Source organism: Vulpes vulpes, chromosome 2 (genome assembly GCF_048418805.1).
Source record: "Vulpes vulpes isolate BD-2025 chromosome 2, VulVul3, whole genome shotgun sequence".
Lineage (NCBI taxonomy): Eukaryota > Metazoa > Chordata > Mammalia > Carnivora > Canidae > Vulpes > Vulpes vulpes.
This window is the reverse complement of record NC_132781.1, coordinates 126,278,664-126,284,900: the sequence shown is the minus strand read 5'-3', so window position 1 is coordinate 126,284,900 and position 6,237 is coordinate 126,278,664. Positions and strand designations below refer to the sequence as shown.

The following is a 6,237-nucleotide window of genomic DNA, read 5'->3' as shown; positions in this document are numbered from 1 at the left end:
AAAGAGCACAGGCATTAATCTCTCTGATATCAGCCATAGCAAAATTTTTCTGGATAGGTCTCCTGAGGCAAGGAAAATAAAAGCAAAAATAAAGTATTGAGACTACATCAAAATAAAAAAAATGTACAGAGAAGGAAACAATCAACAAAACTAATAGGCAACCTACTGAATGGGAGAAGACATTTGCCAATGATATATCTGACAAAGGGTTAATATCCAAAATATATAAAGAACTAACACAATCCAATAACCAAAAAGCAAATAATGCAATTAAAAATGGGTGGAAGACATAAGCAGACATTTCTCCAAAGACATCCAGATAGCCAACAGATAAATGAAAAGATGCTCGACATCACTCATCATTAGGGAAATACAAATCAAAACCACAATTGGATACCATCTCACAACTGTCTAATGGCTAAATGGCTAAAACCAACAACACAAGAAACATCAAGTGTTGGTGAGGATGTGCAGAAAAAGGAGTCCTCTTGCACTGTTGGTGGGGATACAAACTGGTGCAACCCCTGTGAAAACAGTATGGAGATTCCTCAAAAAGTGAAAAATAGAACTACTCTATGATCCAGCAATTGCACTACTGGGTATATACCCAAAGAATACAAAAACACTAATTTAAAGGGATACATGGACCCCTATTTTACAGCAGCATTATTTACGATAGCCAAACTATGGAAGCACCCAGGTGCCCACTAGATGAATGGATAAAAGAGATGTGATTTATTTTACTATATATATATATATATATAATATTATTCAGCCATCAAAAAGAATGAAATCTTGCCATTTGCAATGAAGTGGATAGAGCTTGAGAGAATAATGCTAAGTGAAATAAGCCAGTCAGAGAAAGACAAATACCATATGATTTCATAGATATGTAGAATTTAAGAAACAAAACAAATGAACAAAGCAAAAAGAGACAAACCAAGAAACAAATTCTTAACTATAGACAACAAACTGATGGCTACCAGAAGGAAGATGGGTGGGAGGATGTAGGAAATAGCGGATGGAGATAAAAGAGTATACATATCATGATGAAATAAAACAAAGTGATAAAAAAAAATGCATCACCAACAAAAAGTTAAGAATTGAAACTAAAAGTAAGAATCTTTTTCTTTGTCAAGATCAGTCTTGTCAGAGACGTGTCGTCTCAGCAGCCATCAAATGGGTATCTACTGCCTACCAAGTGGACAGAGAAACCGAGAGAGAACACTCTTCTGCAGAGAAGTGGAGAAGAAACAAGTATAACCTGTGGGCAGGAGCATAAATTCTGGATGGAGAGAGAAAGCATGGGATTGCAGACTCCACCTTCAGCTGTCTTATTCTTGCCTGTGGATGTCTTGAGGTACCTCCTAATCCTTACAATGAGCTTTTTTTCCTTAAACTAGTTTTTATTCTACGACTTGTAATCAAAAGTATACTATATAATGCACAATTCCAGCAGAAGCATCACATCTTTTTTTAAAAAAGATCTTATTTATTCCTGAGAGACACAGACTCACAGAGAGAGAGGCAGAGACACAGGCAGAGGGAGAAGCAGGCTCCGTGCAGGGAGCCTGACGTGGAACTCGATCCCAGGTCTCTAGGATCAGGCCCTAGGCCGAAGGCAGACACTCAACCTCTGAGCCACCCAGGTGCTACCCCCCCCTTTTTTTTTCTTAATGATAACACCAGGGGTTATTAAGCTGTGCCTTAGGACAGGTTTTGGGGCTTGCCTATGGTGTTCTTGATACATTAAGCCCACACGTTCTCCCAATTCCTCTTGAGCAATGATGCCAGGAAACTGAGAGCTAAGTGGATAATGTACCCAAGCTCACCACCTGTCATATTCACATGGCTAATGGCCACTGCCAGACACAGCAGCTTCTTCATCTGGAAGTTGAGGGTGGACTTCATTTCATCCACTTTGGCCACCATGTTCTCACTGTGGGTCAGCAAGGAAGGAAACTGGCTACCTTATTCAGTCCTGGGCCCAGGATTCATGTGACCTGCCTGATTAGATTAGAGAGTCTGAAGCCAAAAAGGCCTCCTACTTCTTGGCCAGCTTCTCTCTCTCTCTCATTTTTAAAGATTTTATTTATTTATTCATGAGAGATGCAGAGAGAGAGAGGCAGGGACACAGGCAGAGGGAGAAGCCGGCTCCATGCAGGGAGCCCGACGCAGGACTCGATCCCAGGACCCCAGGATCATGACCTGAGCTGAAGGCAGACGCTCAATCACAGAGCCACCCAGGTGTCCCACGTGACCGGCTTCTTGACTAATTTTTTTTATCCTCTTTGAGTTTCTTCAAGGCCTCAATGTCTATGTGGGGAGTATCCACAGGCTTGGCCTCATCACAGTCCTGCTGGCCCCCCAAAACGCATGGGGAACTTGGGCCTGGGAGTGGATATGCATACTGTCTTCTACCTATGAAGTACAATTTCCTTACTCAACTCTCACAAGGAGCTTAGAGCTTAGAGCAGTTAAAATGGCATGTTTAATGGCATACTTGGATTTGATTTCAACTCTGCCTTTGTTGGATGTGTAGCTCTGGATGAACCAGTTATCTCAGAGACCCAGGCCCCTCACGTATTAACTGAGCATAATAAAAGTGCTCAATACAAAGGAGCATTGTAAGGATTGAATGAAATGATTCATGTAAAGAATGTAGCACACACACACACACACACACAAAGAATGCAGCACAGCATCTGCTGCTGGTAGGCGTTCAGTAAATACTAGCTATTATCATCTTATTAATAATAGTATTGATACTGGTTATTACGATTGCCCTTATCTAGAAATCTGCTCTTATTTGACCAATGCTCTCAAACTGTTATACATAATAACATCAAATTAGTAGCTCTGTGTGCTTACTATAATACCAGGCACCACAGAATTGGTAGATTATCTCCTTCTACAGAGGAAACGCAGACACAGATTAAGCAGCTTGTCCACAGTCACATAGCTAGTAGGTAGGAGAGCAAGAATTCTAATCCAAGAATTCTGACCCAGACACTGTTGGAACATACCAGTTATGCCATCACAGCTCATTAATTATCCACAAGGTGGTGCTCAGCAAAAAACAGTGGCTTTTTCTGCTAACCCTCTCAAGCAATCAGATAAGTAACTCAAAATGAGGACCCATGGGGGTGAGTCAGCACTTGTAATGAAGGCATTTTCTTCCAAACGCAGGACTTCAAGCCAGTATTTAAGGGGAGCACATAAGTCATGGGGATGGACATACAGTACAGTGACTATAGTTAATGATACTATTACATATTTGAACCTTGCTGAGAGTAGATCTTTAAATTATTTAATTTAATTTATTTACAATTTTATTTTTTTGTATATTTTTATTGGAGTTTGATTTGCCAACATATAGCATAACACCCAGTGCTCATCCTATCTAGTGCCCCCCTCAGTGCCTGTCACCCAGTCACCCCATTCCCCTGTCCACTCCCCCTTGTTCTTTTCCCAGAGTTAGGAGTCTCTGAGAGTAGCTCTTAAAAGTAAACTAATAAAAATAAGGTGAGCAGATAGAAGGTGTGGTCAGTAGCACAGATTTAGGGCATGAGAGAGACACTTAAATGCCTGAAGAAAATATGAGCAAAAAACTTTTATGAGTATGAACCAAAACATAAGCAAATCCCTACAACTAGCTTCCCTACATCTGGTCCCATAACACAAATTTCATACCTCATAACCACATTGCTAATTCAGTCATTCCTTTGGAGAGAGGAAAACAAACTGTAATAAATTTAGACTATATGTATATAATTTTTTTTCACTGTACCTTAATCCTTCCCCACCTTCAAATTCAAATTCAAAATGCTGCAGCTCTGCTTCTGGCTCATTTTTTTTTTAACAGAGAATTGGCAAATGAGAAGAGAGAAGAATGGAGAAGTGGAAAGAAATTTCATCAGAAAGGCAAATGAATATTTAGTTAACTAGACACATAAAATATAGAGGCAAAGGATAAAGAGAGAAAAAAGAAACGTGAAGATCACTAAGGCTCAGTTTTGTTTTGTATTGTATTTTTGCCAAGGTAAGTTCCATGGAGGATTGATGGTGACACATAAGGTTTAACATAAAGGCTTGGGGTGGCTATACGGTGCGAGCCATGTGAAGGTGGGAGGCTGGACAAAGGAGGATGTCGAAGAACTGGGTAGGAATTACATCCCTGTTGACATCTGCCAAGGGATTCAACTAAAGACCCGAATCACTTCTAATCACTTTTGGACTCAGACTTGGCTTCTTTGAACACGGCTGCACAGAGAACTCCAGCCAACTGCAGTTCTTGGATTTATTCTGGTTAGAGCAACACTCCTCAGAGGCACCCCCACCCCGCATGCTCCCACCTTGCTGGAATGAGCAACTCTTACCCTGTTCTGCTTCTCCTGGACTGCAAGCAGACTTATCAAATAAATCATTTCTCTGATACTGATGAACCAATGTCAAGCAAATTATGCTCCCTTGCCACTTTTAAGCATGTGATATAAATATCAATCCCTGACACACCTGCTGCTCTTTACAGTTTTAAACTTCTCTTTCAACTCGTTTGAACTTCACAACAGTCCTGGAAAGCAAGCAAGGGTCATTATCACCATTTTACAAGATGAGGGAAAGGAGGTTCATAGAAGTTGCATGGCTTTGACAAGATCACAAAAGTCAGTATGTGGCAGAGCCAGATTTTTAACTTCAATTTCTGACTGTGAGTCCCCTGGGCTCCATAAGATGTGTCACTACACTTCTCCACTGTATGTACTCCATGAAGTATGTGCTTCACATACTACTTCATGGAGAAGGCTGAGTATGTAGACGCAAAAAGCATTTGGCTTAGAGCTTGGAGGACTGGGTTCTAGTCTATGACTTTGGAGAAGTCATTTTTCCCCTCTGAAGTTTATTGACTTCATCTATTTGTATTTATTTTTTATTGAAGTAGAGTTGATGCACACTGTTACATTAGTTTCAGGTGAAAACAGTAATCCACTAAGTCTATATATTATACTATGCTCACCACACATGTAGCTCCCATCTGTCACCATACGACACTATTACAGTACCGCTGACTACATTCCCTACGCTGTACCTCTCATCCCTGTTGCTTACTCATTCCATAACTGGAAGCCGTATCCTCCACAGTCCTTTACCCATTTTGCCTACCCTCTCACCCCCCTCCTCTTTGGCAACCATCAATTTATTTACAGGTCTGATTCTGCTTTTTGTTTGTTTGTTCCTTTGTTTTATTTTTTAGATGCCACACATAAGTGAAATCATATGGTGCTTGTCTTTCTTTTTTCACATTCGTATTTTAGAACTCCAATGTTCTATATTAACAACGGTAACAGCTATTATTACTGAAGGCTTATGTAAGGCAGACACTAATAATAGGTACATGGATTTGTCATCCATTTAATCTTCATAACCTTGCAAGGTTTCAGAGAGGTTAAAATAAATCCCTAGTTTGGGATTTATTATTTGGGATTTAACCTAAACTAGGAATTTATTTTAACCAGGATTTGAACAGACGTCAGACAGACTCTTTTTTTTCACAGCACCATATAGCCTCAAAATCTCTTCTTGAATTATCAAAATATGTGAGTGACTATCTAAGAGGTGGGCCACTCTAGATTGGTAGGTAGCAAGTTTAATAAGCAAGGGAACTTACGTATAAGCCTTGTCTTGGGTAATAGCAAGGCAAGTAGATTTCTGCTCCTCTCTGACAGAATCTTAGAAGTTCATACAGAGGTTTTGAGCGGGATAGTGTCACGTATCCAGTCCCGATGGTCTCAATAACACATTACTGTCTCAAGGCTGTGTCCTTGAAAATGACACCTAGCATGGACAGTGGGCGGAACGTACATTCCAAGGATGGGGGTGGGAGGGGGGGGAAATGAGGAACCTGTAATTGCCTGGGTCAAGCTCATGGGTCAACCGGTGGTCACATCCTCTCAATGACCTCCTTCAACAGGCTTGGATTTGGGTTTGACTGTCTCAGAGTCCATATTCTTAGGAACTGTTTTGTATCCCCCAGATATGTGGAGCTTCTGTGTGGTCCCTATGCCCGTTTCTGTCTTGAATCTAGGTGGCTAGAAGAACTTTTCTTTTGAATGTGACCAGGAGACTTTCCTTCATCACCTCAGTACCCTTTTCTTTGAGTCTACTACCTCTTACCTGTCAAACCTCTTGTTTAAAATTACTGGTGCATTACTATCTGCCTTCCTTCTCCCTGCACTAAAC

The 6,237-nt window shown here is 40.7% G+C and overlaps 1 pseudogene; it reads right to left on the bottom strand.

Annotated features, from left to right (window-relative positions):
- Positions 1-1,707: 1,707 nt before the first annotated feature.
- LOC112908057 (large ribosomal subunit protein uL1 pseudogene) lies at positions 1,708-5,151 on the bottom strand (annotated as a pseudogene).
- Between the last annotated feature and the right edge of the window lie 1,086 nt (positions 5,152-6,237).